We start from the raw sequence: 19,161 nt of genomic DNA, 5'->3' as shown, positions 1-19,161 counted from the left end.
CAAAAGTCGGCGACTTATGAAAATGAACGACCCGTTTCGCTCAACCCTACTGATAAGTAAATGGCATGTATGAAAAAGAATAGCATAATAGTTTTCTTTTTGCATTTAACCCACAATAAAAGTGGCTTTAAATGTAAAGCTTAATCTATTTATGGTAAAATGGCACCTGAAAAAAATACAGCCTGTCTCCTCAAAGAACGAGATATCACAGAGATGTTTATATAAAATAAGAGTTAAGACTAGTTGTTAAGAATGTGGGAAGAAAAAAAAAAAAATCAGTGTATATGTAAGCATAATGAATGAATACATGCATGTGTTGTATTTAAGTGCATACTTTATAGTAGTGCATATGTGTGCATTCTGCACTGGAACAACAATGATTGACAGGCATGCTATAAAACATGTTTTAAAAGAAACTGAATTTCACCTAATAGGACACAAAGTTCTAAATTATGTTCTGAAGTCTTCTGGGTTGCCTTTTATTGTACTATGTGTTTGTAGCATTAAAATCAGCTATTATACAACATTCACATAAGCAAGAATTCACATGAATATTATTTGCAAAGATCAGAGTCATCATTACGATTATTTCCGATATATATTGCAGTGTAACAACCTGAATCCTAAGGGCTCGTGCAGACAATCGTATTTTGGGTCCGATTGCGATCTGTAAAAAATATAGGCTATGTGCACACGTTGCGGATTTTGCTGCGGATCTACAGCGGTTTTTGATGCTGCGGATTCGCAGCAGTTTTCCATGAGTTTACAGTACAATGTAAACCTATGGAAAACAAAATCCGCAGTGCACATGCTGCGGAAAAAAAACGCATGGAAACGCAGCATTGTTTATTCCACAGCATGTTCACTCTTTGTGCGGATTCCGCAGCGGGTTACACCGGCTCCGTAATAGGAATCCGCAGGTGTAAAACCGCAGGTGGAATCCGCACAAAAACAGCATAAAATCTGCAGTAAATCCGCAGGTAAAACGCAGTTCTTTTTACCTGCGGATTTCTCAAAACAGGTGCGGAAAAGTCGACAAGGGTTCCATCAACGTGTGCACATACCCTAAATCGCTCACAGACCAATGTTATTCTATGTTTATAGTAGCATTCATGATTTGCCTTCGATATTTAGATCGCATTCGGCCATGCAAGTCAATGAGTCCGTAAAAAAAAAAAAAAAAAATCAGACCGCACTCAGATAACATCTAAGTGCAGAATGGAGAAGCTGGAATTTTTTTTTACATTTGAGAAAATCGGATCACACTCTGATCAGGATTTGCTCAGAGTGTGATTAGCTCAATTGGACAGATTTTCTCGGATAAGAGAATATCGTATGACCCTAGCTTCATAGTAAAAGATATCAAAACTTTGTAAAGATCAGTGGCAAATTTATGTTTATCCAATGGTCCTGGAAACATACTGCTACAATAATTTCTCCAGTGGTGGACGACCCATTTCCAGCAAAACTGGAACTGACCTAGAATATTTACCAACCACCAGTATGGCACTGACATATGCTGGAGCATTGTGCATTCATTCACATGGGATCCTGCCCTCACGGGGGCTCAGACCCTGACATTTATACATATGCCCTATAAGTGATGCCACCCTTCTGGAAACCATCCCCGGTACATTTGCTTCTGCCTCTATGTGTGGCTAAGTAACAGCACATGGTTTACAGATAAAACAACTTTAACCCTTTCATTAGGAGCCTTTTTCCTTTTTCTTTATTTGCAAGTTGGGAGGAACTTACATGGGTTTTTAGGAAGCCTGTCAATCACAATTAGTCAAATGAAGGAAGATGAAAGATAAGTAGGGAAGCCCAGGGGCTGGAGGTGGGGTTGCAGGGGTTACAGGAAGGAAGCAGTCAGTTAAGGTGAATAGGGACGTAATGCCTGGGGAAGCGCTATAGATAATAACTACAAGAGCTGAATGGGGATTTAATAGGACTCATTTGCTTGTCACTCTCATTCTGTGTCACTTCTGTTTGCAGGAGAAATGTTTGAAGTGTTTTATGGAGGAATTGCTGTAAATTTCCTCATGTTCCTTGATCATTTATTGGAATAATAAAAGTACTAATATTAATTAAGTAAAGTTACAACCGAACAATACAAGGACATAAAAATGTGTATTTATCGGCTACTATTAATCCACAAAGTTGGATAATCCAGCACAGAAAACTCACCATGGATTGTGGAATTTCTAGAAACCAAGGCAGAAGATTGAACACAGAGAACCGATTAGGAAAATTCTCTTAAAATAATTATACCTACACTGCTTACTTTTACAGCAGAACGAGAAAGAGAGGAGAGAGAAAGGTGATGTCATTTTTCAATATACTTTCTGAATCAATTCTCTAGGACTCTGCTGAACCTTCCCCAGTCTATACAGCAAAGCTGAAATGTCAGTTGCGGATAATAAGAAATATCCTATTGCTCTTGCTTTCTTCCTCTGACAGCAGATACCTACCTTAGGTTGCCCCAGATTAGATTGTCAGACAGATCCATTAATTGGATTTGCCCAACACTCATCCATATCAACAGATATGCCCAGTATCAGTCCACCGCTGAGAAAATATTCAGGCACAAGTGGTAATTTAGCATTATTTATGCTATGTTGCTTTTTCAGGGGTAATGTTCTGTGGCTTATTAATTAGGTAACGGTCTGGAGCGTACCCCCATGTTATGCTGTACATGTTTGGCTCTTGCCCGATTTATGTTTGTTAATTTTTCAAGTGCTGAAATAACTATTTTACACCAAACCGTTCTACAAGGGACATTGTGTAATATCATATTAGACCAAAAGAGTGATTATTCAGGTAGTACAATACTAAAAATCTTTGATCATAGACATACACGCTCAGCCAAGTGAGCATGTATTGTTATTGGGGAGCCGGGCACCTCTAATGGTGGGCTATGGAGCCGGGCACCTCAAATGGTGGGCTGAGAATTTTATCCAACAGATAAATCCTTCTTTCCTACCTAATGTGAACCCAGAAATCTAATGTGAACCCAGCCTTACTCATACTAGCCAACCCTTCCACTTGGTTGCTTGTTCAGGGTCGATATGGTGAAGCAAGAAGGTCATTTTGAAAGAGATTTTCATTAAGTTGTATCTACAGGAAATCACTGCTCTCCACCTCTGACTTCCTGCTTTGCCGGGGGCGGTGTGCTCACTTAGGCTACTTTCACACTAGCGTCGGGCTCGGCCCGTCGCAGTGTGTCGGGCCAAGGTTCCCGATGCTAGCGTTGTAGCGTTGTCTCCGCCACACAACGGGTGCAGCGGATGCATTTTTCCAGCGCATCCGCTGCCCCATTGTGAGGTGCGGGGAGGTGGGGGCGGAGTTCCGGCCTCACATGCGCGGTCGGAAAAAGCGGACCGTCGTGAGCAAAAAACGTTACATGTAGCGTTTTTTGGTCCCGACGGTCCACCACAACAAGGCGCAACAGTCGCACGACGGTTGCGACTTGTGTCAATCCGTCACAATACGTCGCTTAATGTTAGTCTATGGGGAAAAAACGCATCCTGCAAGCACTTTTGCAGGATGCGTTTTTTCGGCAAAACGACGCATTGTGGCGGATTGCAGTTAACGCTAGTGTGAAAGTAGCCTAAGATTGAGATTTCGGGCAAATGGCATGGTTATGGCACTAGTCCAAACTGTGCTCGCTCCCAGGCTGCCAGAAAAGGCATATGAGAAGACGTATGATCTGAACAATTCAACAGCAGTGCAAATAGTCTACACAGCAAAGTGTCTGGTCACCGCCTCACGCTCATCGCATAGATAACCACCTGGCTAGATTGGGACTACAAGTTGTCTGGAAACCTAGAAATGAGCCGTACACTATTAAATTAAATATCCGCCTGTTCTAGACATGGGAGAAGATTGTTAAAAGTGGGCAATATTGCTTGTTTTTATAAGCACTTTGCAATTTTACTTATTTACGAACTTGAGACAACCACTTTAAGTTATTAACAGTGACTGACATTACTCACGGGGGCACTATTCACGTAGCACTATGACTGACATTATTCATTGGTGCACTGCGACACTTTGATGGGGCACTGGATAGCACTACTGAATATTATCTTTGGCTGTGTGTACGGTACATGCTTACCCATCTACTGCATGTATGTGCTCCTCAAATTCAAGACATCCTATAGACATGGCAGTGAGAGATCTACTCCAAGGAAGTCCACCAATGTGGACACAGTACATTGCGTACTTACTGCAGAAGACTCCATTATAACCCTCTAATCCTAGGACTGAGCCCTTTTGTTTTATGAGACAGAAAGATTTCATGTGTAAAACATACAGAACACATTGAATGTAGCATAAATCAATCGACTATTCCCTGGTGGTAGTGCTGCCGTCTCTGCAGGTATATGGATAGCTCTCCACCACGTAGAGTTCTACAGAACTACATTTCATCTCTCACCACCCATATGTTTTCCGAACAAATCATAAAATGGGTACAGTGCATCTCACATTTCATAGATTGAGCTGTGCCTCAGAGAATGTTTGTATTAGATTTGCAAAGGCTTAATAAGCTTGCAGGGGTCTCCTTGTACTGAGAGCTGCTGACCATATGTGGTGGCTCTTATTGGCCTTTGTGCTTCTGACCACACATGTGGATTGTTTGACATGGCAGAGTCTGAAAACAAAACCTTTCAATCTGTTTTGCAGTAAAGGCCCCGTCTCACATAGCGAGATCGCTAGCGAGATCGCTGCTGAGTCACAAGTTTTGTGACGCAACAGCGACCTCCATAGCGATCTCACTATGTGTGACACGTACCAGCGATCAGGCCCCTGCTGCGAGATCGCTGGTCGTGTCGGAATGGCCTGGACCTTTTTTTGGTCGTTGAGGCCCCGCTGACATCGCTGAATCGGTGTGTGTGACACCGATCCAGCGATGTCTTCACTGGTAACCAGGGTAAACATCGGGTTACTAAGCGCAGGGCCGCGCTTAGTAACCCGATGTTTACCCTGGTTACCAGCGTAAATGTAAAAAAAAAAAAACAATACATACTCGCCTTCTGATGTCCGTCAGGTCCCTTGCCGTCTGCTTCCTGCTCTCACTGACTGCCGGCCGTACAGTGAGAAGTGAGAGCACAGCAGTGACGTCACTGCTGCGCTCTGCTCTCACTGTACGGCCGGATCTCAGTCAGAGCAGGAAGCAGACGGCAAGGGACCTGGACACCGAAAGGAGAGTATGTACTGTTTGTTTTTTTTGGTAACCAGGGTAAACATCGGGTTACTAAGCGCGGCCCTGCGCTTAGTAACCCGATGTTTACCCTGGTTACCCGGGTGCTGCAGGGGGACTTCGGCATCGTTGAAGACAGTTTCAACGATGCCGAAGTCGTTCCCCTGATCGTTGGTCGCTGGAGAGAGCTGTCTGTGTGACAGCTCCCCAGCGACCACACAGCGACTTACCAACGATCACGGCCAGGTCGTATCGCTGGTCGTGATCGTTGGTAAATCGCTTAGTGAGACGGGGCCTTAAGTCGCTGGTTCACACATCTCCTGGTGTAATAGGTAGCTTATGGTTTTTACTGGGAAAAATTCTTTATTGGGAATGTGTGACTTCAAACTTCAGTTTGCCCCCCACCTGCATGTTGGTCAGATGTATGGGCCCGTGTAGCATTCTCGATCATATAAAGACATGTGTATTCACTTTCCTTACAATAATGACCCCTGCTCTGGATCCTTACTGTAATGTCCCCTCTTCCGGTAATAATCCCCATCCTGGACCTCATGCTATAAAAATGTCCCTTTTCCTGGGCTTCTTGGTGGTATAATGTTCCTCATCATGTAATATCCCCCATTCTGGGCCCCTTCCTGGTACAATGTTTCCCATCCTGAGCCCCTTCCTGGATTAATGTTCCCCACCATGTAATAATGTCCCCCATCATGGGCCCCTTCCAATAATAAATGCCCTACATCCTGGGCAACTGTGGATAATAATGTCTTATCCTGGTCCCCAGCCTATAACAAAGCCCCCCCATCCTGGGGCACTTCCTGGTATAATGCTCCCCATCCTGGACCCCCTTCCATTCTTTTCCAGCACATTTTAAAAATAAACAAACGATTATTCTTACATTTTCCCATGACGTGCGGTGTCCTCCTCTACAGCAGATGCAGAAGCAGCCAGTTGACCTTGTCGCTGCCATACACCGCCCATCACAGGTAAGCCGATGTCTGCTGCTGACCTCGCATTGGCTGGTAGCATGTATTGAATTGCGGGGAGCTGGCAGGTGTCTGCACTGCAATGAAATTCAGCTGAATGTGCACCCGAGGACGCGCATCCAGGTGAAGTTGGCATTGGCGGTTCCCTTTCCACACAGGTCTGACTGTGGTTGCACCCTCTGCAACCGCGATAGTTACACACTGCCTATTGCGCAGAAGAGTAATACCATTAGAAGGTACTATAACGTTGACTAGTAGATTATCTTTGAGGGGTAACAACAGAATGTCCTTTTTCAGACTAATTGCTTCAGTGTAGTTTCACATGGCAGCACGTTGAAGATATTATGGTCATCATCTTCTACACTTGTAACTTGCACTTATAAATACTTCTATCTACTCCATTCGATTTCCAAACCTCTATTCTCTCTGGAGACACAAGTGCCAAAAGTGATCATTTAAATGGTTAAGTGGCTTGGTCCTTGGAAGGATTACCACACGCAGACAATAATGTGTTACCTACTTTACATATATATGCCTTTAGGCTTCGACTTTTGTAACTCTACCTCTCCTGACATGAAAACTGCCTGCACAAAATGAAGACGTATCAGGTAGCAGGAACAAAATCCCTTGAAATTGAAGAGGGCAAAGTTTGATCTCTTCCATATTGAGACCTCTGAACAATAGGTTCTTTCTACTACAACACAGACCCCGAACATCAAAGCCGCGATGAGTGCCTAATCTGAGGACATAACACTATTTTGTTAATCTCTATGGATATTCACAGATGTCCTTCCCAAACCGCGTGTGGTGTCATCGCAGTTTGCATAGCCAATAGCCTAAAGCTTTCCATTACTTCCATATTTTTATTCCTTCTTTTTTTAATCTTTTGCTATATATTTTAAAGCAGATGTTGGTGCAGAAAATGCAGAATTTCCATCCATGTGAAATGTAATGTGCAAGTTAAAATATGAATAAATGGTCCATTTAATAATGTATTTTATGCACTTTTTTTATTTATTTTTTTTATTTTTTTTATTTCAGGCGACTACAATATGAAGACGAGGATTTTGATACTGTTGTGTCTTTATATGAAAAAAATATATTTTTATGCTTCAAACCTTCTGATGGTATTCAGTTTAATAAGAGGAATTACATTTGGAGTTTTTCTGGAAGATTTTCATACACTGCAGTCACATTTATTAAACTTTTCATTGGTTAGGGGAGTAGCTATATGGCTGCAGAGGTAACAGATGCACCCCAGACCTGGTGCAGAGATCTAAAGGCTCCCCTGTATGGTAAGTGGCGGGCTCCGTTGCAGATTTTGGACTGGGCACCGAAATTTCAAGTTTACTCCTCTGTCCCTGGTATTGACATTCATGATCACAGTCAGCAAAATGGCATATTTGTAAGGACACATTGACGTTTATCCTTTAGGAATTTTTGTACAACACTTTTAAAAGTGCCTCTCCAAAACTGAAAAAGGAGCTGCAGTATACAAGAAGTGGCATCCGATTGCGTGGGCTCCATTGGTTTGTAAGGAAAAGCGAAATGTTCCTCTGAAGAGTCACACACAAAAAAAAAAAATCAACAAAAATTCAAAGAAAAACGTGTAATTTTCTGATAAATGTCCCTTAATTGTAAAAATATCCTGGTGTTTGATTGCTCCTCCAATCGCTTTTGTAAAGTTTGACAGAAGATATCTATAGAACAGAAGAGAGGCCAATGGCCGTCTTCTCTAAAGTCTCATTTGCACTAGCCGACGAGTGGCCGATGATCGGCTCTATAGAACCCATACAATCGGCAGTCTTTAGTAGTCTGTTTAGACAGGCGGCTGTGCTACCTATGTGCACAAAACGATCATTAATCAATGGTTCTGTGCACATAGGCTGCCATTCTTCTCCACAGCATGCGTCGTGGGGTGATGCCCTCTCGAGAATGAGGATATTTTTTTTTTTCTCGGCAAGCATAAAATAATTTTCCCCAATGAACAAGCATTTTGCTCTCCGTTGGATGATTGGCAGTCTGTTTGTACTGCCCGCTTACTAAGAAATGGACTTTCCTACAAACAATTATTCACAATAATCAGCCAGAGTAAATGCACGCCAAGTCTTGCATAGACTTTTCCATTCAGATCCACCATATTATAGCCCTATTGTATCAATATAGGTTGTCGCTCATCACGTTTAAAACTGCAGGAATAAACGAGTTAAAATCCAATAATGCCAGAAAACCCCAAAACTCTGACCCCATGACCATCATAAGAGAACTTTGACCAGTTCCTCCACTTTGTTTTGCCTGTCGGTGCCTGTTCGAGAAAGGAGACTGTTGTGCAGGTGCAAAGCTAAGGCAGGCTAGGACAAACCCTTCATAAGCTCTACAGCAGACATTGGGCGCTCTCTATTATAGGCACAACATGTCTAGTGCAACGTATAAAGCCTTAGCTAATGCCTGAATAAACCAACTGACTCTGGGCAAGCCCTCCTCCTTCCAAAACTGAAAGTTCCATTAGTACAAACTTGTTTACTTATAAAGATGGACACAAAGAAAAACTTGTATATAAAGAAACAATACACCCAACATATGGATTATAGAATTTATTTTGCAATATCTGTTTCTTAAATGTGACGTTATGGTTAATGTAAATGCCCGCCCTTTAACAAGTGTTATTTGTTTACTTTTTTTTATTAACATCCCATGCTTACTGTTTACTTGTTTTAATTGATTTATCTCTTTGGTGGTTGGAGTTCCATTTTCCTGATGTAGCACCCCTGCCTAATAGATGAAGACCTGGCTGTCTGCTGTCACCAGTAGGAGCAGCTTAGGAGGTTACTCCATACTTTGCCTAACAAACAGGCAATACCCCATGTGTTGTGGCTGTCGAACAGCCATGAGGCATGCAGGCGTGGGGAGTCGGGACATGAACATAATATTCGAGCACGCCGAAGACACTCATTTAGCACCCGAGCATGCTCAGATAACACCTTATCTTAGCATGTTCGCTCATCACTAAATCTGACCATTCTCTAACTAAAAATTGAAAAACTACTGCAAATGTGCTAAAATAATAACAAAAAAAAGAAGCTAAACTCCTCTTTTCCTACTGCCAGCCATCCAACCCTCTGGTGTTCTCTCCATCTTGGTTTACCAGAGGGCAACATGTAATTGCTGAAACCAATTGGTTGTAACCAGTGGCTGCATTCAGTGTCAGACTGGGATGCCAAGGTACCCACCAGCAACTTTGACTTTGTGGACCTATACTGCTGTATAACAATAAACTGGGCATTTTGTTAAATGAATGATGAGATGCTGCCTTTCTTTGTACATGGTGAATCACAGTCACATAGGAAGAAAGTAGACTTGGGTCCATCACTGTTATGACCCCAATGGCAGAGGGTCTCAGAAGTTATTACCAAGTCTGCAAACACAAAAACCAGCTCATAGGGCAGTGGTAACTAGGCTGACCGTATACCTGATCCTAGCACCACAAATAGCAGCAGCCGGGGAACGTACCTACATTGGTTCTAGACGTCTCGCGCCAGCCGGAGAACTAACTAACCCTAGAAGGGAAAAGATAGACCTTTCTTGCCTCCAGAGAAAAGACCCCAAAAGTTGGATACAAGCCCCCAACAAATAATAACGGTGAGGTAAGAAGAAAAGACAAACGTAAGAATGAACTAGGTTTTTAGCAAAGAGAGGCCCACTGACTAATAGCAGAATATAGGAAGATGACTTATACGGTCAGCAAAAACCCTATCAAAATTTCCACGCTGAATATTCAAGAACCCCCGAACCGTCTAACGGCCCGGGGGGAGAATATCAGCCCCCTAGAGCTTCCAGCAAAATCAGGAATCACATTTAGTACAAGCTGGACAAAAATAAGAGCAATGCAAATAACCAAAAAATAAGGAAGCAGGACTTAGCTTATTTTGCAAGAACCAGGACCAGCAGACAGGAGCAAACAGAAAGGAACTGATTACAACGATGCCAGGCACCAGACTGAAAATCCAGGAAGCTTAAATAGCAACACCCCTGGACTAACGAGCCAGGTGGGTACCAAGCTGAGGAAAGAAACTCAAAGTGTCATGTCGATAGTGACCACAAGAGGGAGCCAAAAAATCCAATTCACAACACATCACTCTTTCTCCACCAGGATGCATTCTCTGTCATTAGATTATTTAGAACCCATAATGTCATTTGATGTAGGTAAAGCATCCAGCCCTTGTATAAAAGCTGTTGTAGGGTTGGCCATTACTACCTCTTGTGGTCGGCCATTCCAGTCTGACTGCTCTAACTGTAAAGAACCTTTTTCTAAACACGTAAGGAGTGCCCCCTGGTCCTTTGTACGGTGTTTGGAAGGAATAAGTCATGCCATGCACTAGTCCTTTGTATTGACCACACATGTATTTATACATGTAAATGAGATCTCCTCTAAGGCATCTTATTTCCAAGAAAAACAGCCCAACATTTCCAATCTTTCATTGTAGGAGAGGTCTTCCATCCCTTGTAATAATCTAGTTGTCCCCCTTTAACCTGACTAACTGCCCAATATCTTTCTTAAATGGATTCCGTATTCTAGATGTGGCCTTACAAGTGATTTTATACATCCTAAAACCTTGTTTGCTTTTGTGGCTGCTGCTTGACATTGAGTACTGCTGTTCAGCTTACTTGTAACCAGAATACCCAAGTCCTTCTCCTGTTCTGTAGTCCCGAGTATGCTCCCATTTTATGTAAATGCAGCAATAAGATTACTTTGGCCATTACTCTACATTTATTAATATTAAGCCTCATCTGAGACTGACACTTTACTCTCGGTCCAAACCACAAGGTCAATAATAAAGAAATTAAAAAGAATTGGGCCTAAAAAATCCTTGTGGACCCCACTGCTCCCGCTACAGGTCCTTGTGGACCCCACTGCTCCCGCAACAGGTCCTTGTAAACCCCACTGCTCCCGCTACAGGTCCTTGTGGTCCCCACTGCTCCCGCAACAGGTCCTTGTGGACCCCACTGCTCCCGCAACAGGTCCTTGTGGACCCCACTGCTCCCGCAACAGGTCCTTGTGGACCCCACTGCTCCCGCAACAGGTCCTTGTGGACCCCACTGCTCCCGCAACAGGTCCTTGTGGACCCCACTGCTGACTTTATCCCATTCAGAAAATGTACCATTTACAACGACGCTTTGTTTCCTGTCACTCAACTGTTTTGTTTTTTTTTACCATCGTCCATGAAGTGTCCCCATTTTTTAGCTTTTGAAGCTTCAGTATAAGGCTGGTGTCACACGACTATTCCTCTTTCCGGAAAAATAAAATAAAAAAATAGATCCGATTAATCTAATCACACTCTGATGAAAGTTTGATCAGAGTGTGATCATAGTGTGATTTGATCTAAGTTTCTCAGACGTGGAGAACAAGAATCGGACAGCAAACAGATGTCATCCAAGCGCAGTCCGATGTTTTCAACAGACCCATAGACTTGAATGGATGATTGTGTTCTGATTATCGGAGGCAACTCATGTATGCTGCGATTTTTTCCTTGAACCAACTCGGTTTGAGGAAAAAAGTCAGACATGTGCACGGCCCCATAGAAAAACATAGGCATGAATGCTATCTGTCAAAATGATGGATAGCACTCGTCCGATCATTACGGTCATGTGCACGAACCCTGAGGCTGTTATGTGGTTCAGTATGAAATGCCTTTACAAAGTCCAGATGTATCACATCAGTCGCATTACCAACATACAGACGTGCTCATAGAAACCCAACATGTCGGTCAGACATGACTTAACCTCCATGAAACCTTTCTTAAATATCAGTCAAGTGTATTGTTATTGCAATTATTGCTCAATTTATAAAAATGAGTCAAAAACTTATAAGGCATATGTTACAAGGCATACCATTAAAAAGAGCCCTTATATAGCTATATCAGGGGGAAAATCAAAACGTTACGGCTTTCAGGATCCGGACAAACAAAATTCTCTTCTTTTTTTTTTTTAAATCCATAAAACATTTTATTTGTGCAAAAGTAAAAGAAAAAAAAGCATGTCTTGTATCAATGCATTCATACCAACTCTAGAATATAGCTAGCTTTACTGTAAGTTACGTAAATAAAAAAACGTAGAGAACAATGAGAATTGCTGTTTTTTTGTTTGTTTGTTTGTTTGTTTTTTTTGGGGGGGGTTGCATTTGCTCTTCCTCCCCAAAAATGAAGCTAATTAATAACTTAAAGGTGTACCAAGATGGTGGTATTAAAAAATGTAACTCGTCCTACAAAAAAACAAAACAAAATAGTCCTACATTGACAGAAAATAGTTGTAGCTCTTTGAATGTGAGAATGAAAAAATTGGAAAAAAAATACTGGCACCTATAACCAGCTTTTGCTCTTATTTTATTCTCGCTGTACTCCTGAGAATACTATTTCTTTTTTTTTTAATCCACATATGGTTCCAAAAATATGGAGCTTTTTACTAAGTGATAGTTTTCATGTTGTTTACAAGGGGGCGTGTCTCAAAGGGTAATTATGCAGAGCAGCCTAAAGACACACCCCAGAGGATCCAGTAAGCCAAGGTCACTTCGAAAACAGTATAAAAACGGACACTAAGTAAAAAGGTTAATATCTCTGGAACTATATGGCAGATTTAATGGTAAAAAAAGAATACTGAGAGGATCAATAGGAATAAAACGAGCAAAAACTGGTTACTTTTGACCTGGTAACAGGCCCTCCTTAACCTGTCCTGGTTGCTGCAAGGGGTTAATATATATATATATATATATATATATATATATATATATATATATATATATATATATATATATATATATTATCTGGTATGCTCCTAAGCTCCCTAGTATTGTGCAACAAATGGGCAGATTTTTATAATATTCAACTTTATGCAGGTTTGGATCTCAGTTTTATAAAAAGAAATAAAACTTCAAGCACTATAAAACTTTTAGAAATTAATTAGTACAAAGATTTAGGGTGCGTTCTCACATTACGGCCGTGGTGTGTTTTTTTTTTTCCTTGCTATGATCTTTGGTATAACCACATAGCGTCATATCTACGATTTGATGATTACGGAAAATTCTGTGCGTTTTTGCCTCAATTGCCCCAACTTTTGAACGCAGCCTAAGGGCTTATTCACACATCAGTATTTGGTCAGTATTTTGCATCCGTATTTGTATGCCACAACCAGGAGAGAAAAACTAATTGAAAAATGTTCTACATTTTTCTGTTTTTGGCTGATGAAATATTGATAAAAAAAAATACTGGAGGTGTGAATAAAGCCTTAAACCCCTGTAGATTTAAAAATAAAAAAATGGTAAGGGTGGACATTGACTTTAAAGATTTCAGGATAATCCACTTGAAAGCAGTTAATGTTAAACTCTGCGATGCTCTGACTTTGCTTGAGATTCGAGAATTGTATAAATGTGCTAAAACTTCATTAATTTCAAACATTTTTATAGCTTTATAGTATTTGATTTTATCTTTTGGTTTCTGTGGCCAAAATAGATTAGTGTAACAAGGATTAGAGATTGTATCTTTCAAATGTTTACAATTAAAAACAGTTACATTTTAGCACACATTTTTTTTATTTATGTTACTGAATTTCTAAATATTAACCCAACATGTTCATTTCTTCTCATTTTGTCTTGTTTTTTTATGCGCTTTTTTTAATCAGTTTCTTTTTCTGTTACTACTATAAATAAATTACTACATTAAATATACTTGTGTATTTCTTCCTTGTTTGTGAAAAAATATGAGCTCTTGCTGACTCTATGCAGAAGGTTAGAAGATAGCAGAAGTGTTACCATTGATGTTGGGAATGGTATTTCCATTGTTCCCCAGCCATCACCAAATGCTTAGTGGATAAATCTGCAAAATCTGGGAACATATAACATCTAATAGCTCTTTTATTAAGCACCTGCTTACTATTGCGAATATGTAGAAGAAATGCATAAAATGTTTGTTCGCACAACCAGACCGAGCACTAAGAACGGGAAGAACCGTGATCATGGAATGAATGGTGGTGACCGATGGGAGAATATTGCGCAATCCAAAAAACAAAACAAAAAAGTAATTTCTGCAAAAAGAAAATAGCTTGTTGGGGCAATGAAAAAAGCAAATATCCTTGCATTACAGAGGTGATCTGCTAAAGAATGTCATGATCCCCTGTATAGAAGCTTTAATTGATGAAGTAGCTATATTCCTTCAGGGAGGACAGTAGAGTTGATTGTTATAGCAGAACTGCACATAGAGATGAGCAGATTGATCCAAGGAAGATAGAGTTCAAGACGAATTTCTTCACCGCACATTTGAAGACTTTTGAGATTCAATTCATGGTTCACAAAAATAAAGAAAATTGCCTGCCCCGATTTGCAACATTAATGAAGCATCAGAGAGTGGGCTAACGTCTTTTTGTGTGGTCATGTTGGCTTCCCCATAATGCCCTATAATTATGACATCCAGTGAATTATCATGCCTTGTACAGTGGTGGTCAGTATAATGGACCATCACAGATCAGCAGTTCCCAGTGGAGCACAGTTTTGTTTGGCAGAGCCATTTTTCATCTCCAGAGTCACTGGGTAAGTCTCTCTCTCCTGTAGAGTGTAAGCTCTTATGATTAGAGGGGTCTTCCCTCTACTGTAGAGTGCAAACTTTTATGGTCAGTAGGTCCTCCCTCTCCTGTACAGTGTAAGCTCTTATAGTCAGTAGGGTCCTCCCTCTCCTGTAGAGTGTAAGCTCTTAAAGTCAGTAGGGTTCTCCCTCTACTGTAGAGTGCAAACTTTTATGGTCAGTAGGGTCCTCCCTCTCCTGTACAGTGTAAGCTCTTATAGTCAGTAGGGTCCTCCCTCTACTGTAGAGTGCAAACTTTTATGGTCAGTAGGGTCCTCCCTCTCCTGTGCAGTGTAAGCTCTTATAGTCAGTAGGATCTTCCATCTCCTGTAGAGTGTAAGCTCTTATGGTTAGAGGGATCCTCCCTCTACTGTAGAGTGCAAGCTCTTTTGGTCAGTAGGGTCTTCCCTCTCCTGTAGAGTTCAAGCTCTTATGGTCAGTAGGGTCCTCTCTCTCCTGTGGAGTGTAAGCTCTTATGGTTTGAGGGATCCTCTCTCTCCTGTAGAGTGTAAGCTCTTATGGTCAGTAGGGTCCTCCCTCTACTGTAGAGTGCAAGCTCTTATGGTCAGTAGGGTCTTCCCTCTCCTGTAGAGTGTAAGCTCTTATGGTCAGTAGGGTCCTCCCTCTTCTGTAGAGTGTAAGCTCTTATGGTCAGTAGGGTCCTCCCTCTTCTGTAGAGTGTAAGCTCCTATGGTCAGTGGGGTCCTCTCTCTTCTGTGGAGTGTAAGCTCTTATGGTTTGAGGGATCCTCTCTCTCCTGTAGAGTGTAAGCTCTTATGGTCAGTAGGGTCCTCCCTCTACTGTAGAGTGCAAGCTCTTATGGTCAGTAGGGTCTTCCCTCTCCTGTAGAGTGTAAGCTCTTATGGTCAGTAGGGTCCTCCCTCTTCTGTAGAGTGTAAGCTCTTATGGTCAGTAGGGTCCTCCCTCTTCTGTAGAGTGTAAGCTCTTATGGTCAGTAGGGTCCTCCCTCTTCTGTAGAGTGTAAGCTCTTATGGTCAGTGGGGTCCTCCCTCTTCTGTAGAGTGTAAGCTCTTATGGTCAGTAGGGTCCTCCCTCTCCTGTAGAGTGTAAGCTCTTATGGTCAGTAGGGTCCTCCCTCTTCTGTAGAGTGTAAGCTCTTATGTCAGTAGGGTCCTCCCTCTTCTGTAGAGTGTAAGCTCTTATGGTCAGTAGGGTCCTCCCTCTTCTGTAGAGTGTAAGCTCTTATGGTCAGTAGGGTCCTCCCTCTTCTGTAGAGTGTAAGCTCTTATGGTCAGTGGGGTCCTCTCTCTTCTGTGGAGTGTAAGCTCTTATGGTCAGCGGGGTCCTCCCTCTCCTGTAGAGTGTAAGCTCTTATGGTCAGTAGGGTCTTCCCTCTCCTGTAGACTGTAAGCTCTTATGGTCAGTAGGATCCTCCCTCTCCTGTAGAGTGCAAGCTCTTATGGTCAGTAGGGTCCTCTCTCTCCTGTGGAGTGTAAGCTCTTATGGTTTGAGGGATCCTCTCTCTCCTGTAGAGTGTAAGCTCTTATGGTCAGCGGGGTCCTCCCTCTCCTGTAGAGTGTTAGCTATTATGGTCAGTAGGGTCTTCTCTCTACTGTAGAGTGCAAGCTCTTATGGTCAGTAGGGTCCTCCCTCTTCTGTAGAGTGTAAGCTCCTATGGTCAGTGGGGTCTTACCTCTCCTGTAGAGTATAAGCTTTTATGGTTAGCGAGTTCTCTATCCGCTCCCCTATGTGTATTTTCTGCACAAACTAATCAGGATTACTTCCAATTTGTAACTTTAGAACAATGTGACTCCATGGATTTAGTAAATATAATGCATAGTAAAATTTAAATAAAATCTCACCAAATTATCAGAGCAAGTGCTGAAGACACGCAAAAAATGTTTGGCTCTTAGGCTAGGGTCACATTGCGTTATGTGACCGCGTTTAACGGACTACGTTACACCGTGGCATAACGCGGTGTTAACGTAGTCCGTTAACGCCGCCATAGCCTGTAATGGTGAGCGCGTCGCTAGCGCCCGCCCACATTGGGCGGGCGCTAGCGATGTCGCGTCATTTGAGTGACGGACCTCGGACGCTGCTTGCAGCGTCCGCGGCGCGCCCGAGGTCCGTTCCTCGCTAGTGCAGATCGGGGATCTGCGCTAGCGGGGACACCGAACGCGGACCCTAGGGAAGCATTGCGTTAGCGCAACCCGCTAGCGCTATGCGCTAAACGGATTGCCCTAACGCAATGTGAACCTAGCCTTACACTAATAATCACATGATAACAATAAATGTGCAAATCAGTATTTCATTTACACATGCTATTAGTAAAGAATTTCATATTTATTTTTTCTTATTATTTTGAAGTTTAAGTGCTCTATTTCCCCTAATTTTTCTCAGTCAGTTTTCACATAGAGTGGCTGCACACTTTTGTCCCAAGCCCAGATAACTCCTTTGTGGAGCATGGGATTTTCAAAATGGCAGTCTTTGATAGATGCAAATAATTCCAAAGAAGTTTCTTTTCATGGGAACCTGTCATCAGGTTTCCCCAATATAAAAAACAGCCAGCATCTTAAGACCTTTTACATCATTCTAGTTTGGTGTATCTAGTCCCCAATCCCCTCTGTGTAGCACAAAAAAAATTTTTTTATACCCACAGACTGCATGGTCTGGTCCGATGGGAATCTCTGGTCTTGATCCTGTGCCTCAAAGTGTTATAGTGCGCATGTGAAGACATTTGCGGATCATCAGCGCTCTCTGGCCTGTCCCTGTGCATGTAGAGATAAGGGCACCTACACAGGAGTGCAATTGGGGGACACTGAGTGGATGTTATAGGATGCAGTATCCACATGAAGCAGGGAAGGGGGACGGCAATTGTAGGAAGAAAGGAAGCGCTGGATCAAAACCAGAGAAGCCCATCAGTTGGGGACCACGCCATCTCTTGCGGTATAATAAAAGCTCTTTTTTGTGCAGAGAATCTGGTCTCCCTAGGAATCAAACCCACATCATGTACCTTTGCAGGTAGCAGCTAAAGCTATGAGCCACAGCCTATACGGACAAGTATGGGAGCATTTCGAATAATTGTAGCTGCACTTTAGACTGATTATACTAGTACATGGAAATAGATATGTACATGGCAGTGTATTTCTAGGTCCCTGTATTCTAGCTGGAAAATATTTTTTTTTCTATAAGATTGCAAAAAAAAAATTATAAACAATTACAAAAACGCTATTTTATCCTATTTTTTTCCTTGTCATTTTGTCTCCCAGCAACTAAAGCTAAAAGGCAAAGCCTGCACTGATCAGCATGAGAGAATTTTGTTATTTGAAGCTGCATTGTTAACTCTGAGATGACGTGCAGATTATACTTGTGCATAGAAATAAACTGTTTAAAAAAAAAAAAAAGTGTATCTGAGTCGCCCGCCAGGGCCTGGGGTACTCGGCACGGGGTCCGGTCGCTCTTAAAGGGGATGTCACGGTGTCTGCAACCCGATCCGTGCCCTGGGCACTCAAGAAAAGGGGAAAGGTCTTTTAAGGGATGAATAAAGTCTATTTTCGTGACGCCACCTGTGGTTCTCGGTCAGAGGGGATCGACACTGCTTTAAGGGGTCCTCTGGGGCGATGCTGTTGCAGCAAGATGGTGACACTTCCCACACGTGAAGCAGGGTCCCCATGGCTCCCAAGGTGTATGGCAGGGATGATGTGTTGCTTGGAAATAACGGAGGACAATGAAAATGAAAAAGCAAAACTGAAAAAAGCTGGGGTCATGAAGGGGTTAACACTAATAGAGTCAAAGCTTTTCTCTACTACATTTAAAAGTGCAATAGCCTTTTTACATGTTTTTTCAGGCTTCACATAGAAGCCTATAGAGAGCACCAAAACCGCAAAGTACAACCGTGTATTTAAACACATCCAGGGCAGAATTTTCATGAAACCACATCCACTTTGTTTTAACATTTAGACTGTTCATACATTGCATAAATGCTGCATTTTTTGTGCACAGAAATGCTGCGGTGTCTAGCTGTCCAAGCAAAGTGGACATGGTTCCATGAAAGCTGTTCCCTGTGCACGTAAACCAAAAAAATAAAAAAAAATTAAATGTAGAATGAAATCTAAAATTTGTGTATACACATCACACACCCATTTTCTGTAGAGGTTGGGCAGTCACACATAAGCAAACCCTCCATATTTTGCTCCCCTTACCTATCAGGCTGCTGCAATATAAACATGTAAACCACTGATTGCAGTTAATTGTGACCTTTTATACACATGGAAACTCCCACAATTCTTTGCAGTATTCACTATAACACTTCAGTACTCCTGGCCCGTCTCGTATAAAGCCCCATTAGACACCCCCTGCTGTAAACCAACTAGTGTGGGTAAGTGAATTTGTTACCTAGAACATTAAG

General features: G+C 42.1%; 2 protein-coding genes across 3 annotated transcripts in view; both read left to right on the top strand.

Moving 5' to 3' along the window:
* MYO3B (myosin IIIB) overlaps positions 1-9,550 on the top strand; it is a 334,653-nt gene extending 325,103 nt beyond the window's left edge. For both annotated transcript variants that reach the window (XM_077272741.1, XM_077272742.1), the window contains one exon: positions 7,228-9,550. The gene's annotated coding sequence lies outside the window, so the exon portion shown is untranslated. The remainder of the gene's footprint in view (positions 1-7,227) is intronic.
* A 9,353-nt stretch (positions 9,551-18,903) lies between these two features.
* Positions 18,904-19,161, top strand: part of SP5 (Sp5 transcription factor) — a 29,517-nt gene continuing 29,259 nt past the window's right edge. The window contains exon 1 of the mRNA XM_077272740.1: positions 18,904-19,131. The gene's annotated coding sequence lies outside the window, so the exon portion shown is untranslated. The remainder of the gene's footprint in view (positions 19,132-19,161) is intronic.

This window comes from Ranitomeya variabilis, chromosome 7 (genome assembly GCF_051348905.1).
Source record: "Ranitomeya variabilis isolate aRanVar5 chromosome 7, aRanVar5.hap1, whole genome shotgun sequence".
In the NCBI taxonomy this organism is placed as follows: domain Eukaryota; kingdom Metazoa; phylum Chordata; class Amphibia; order Anura; family Dendrobatidae; genus Ranitomeya; species Ranitomeya variabilis.
Note: the sequence above shows the minus strand (reverse complement) of the source record. Positions and strands in the feature narration are given on the sequence as shown.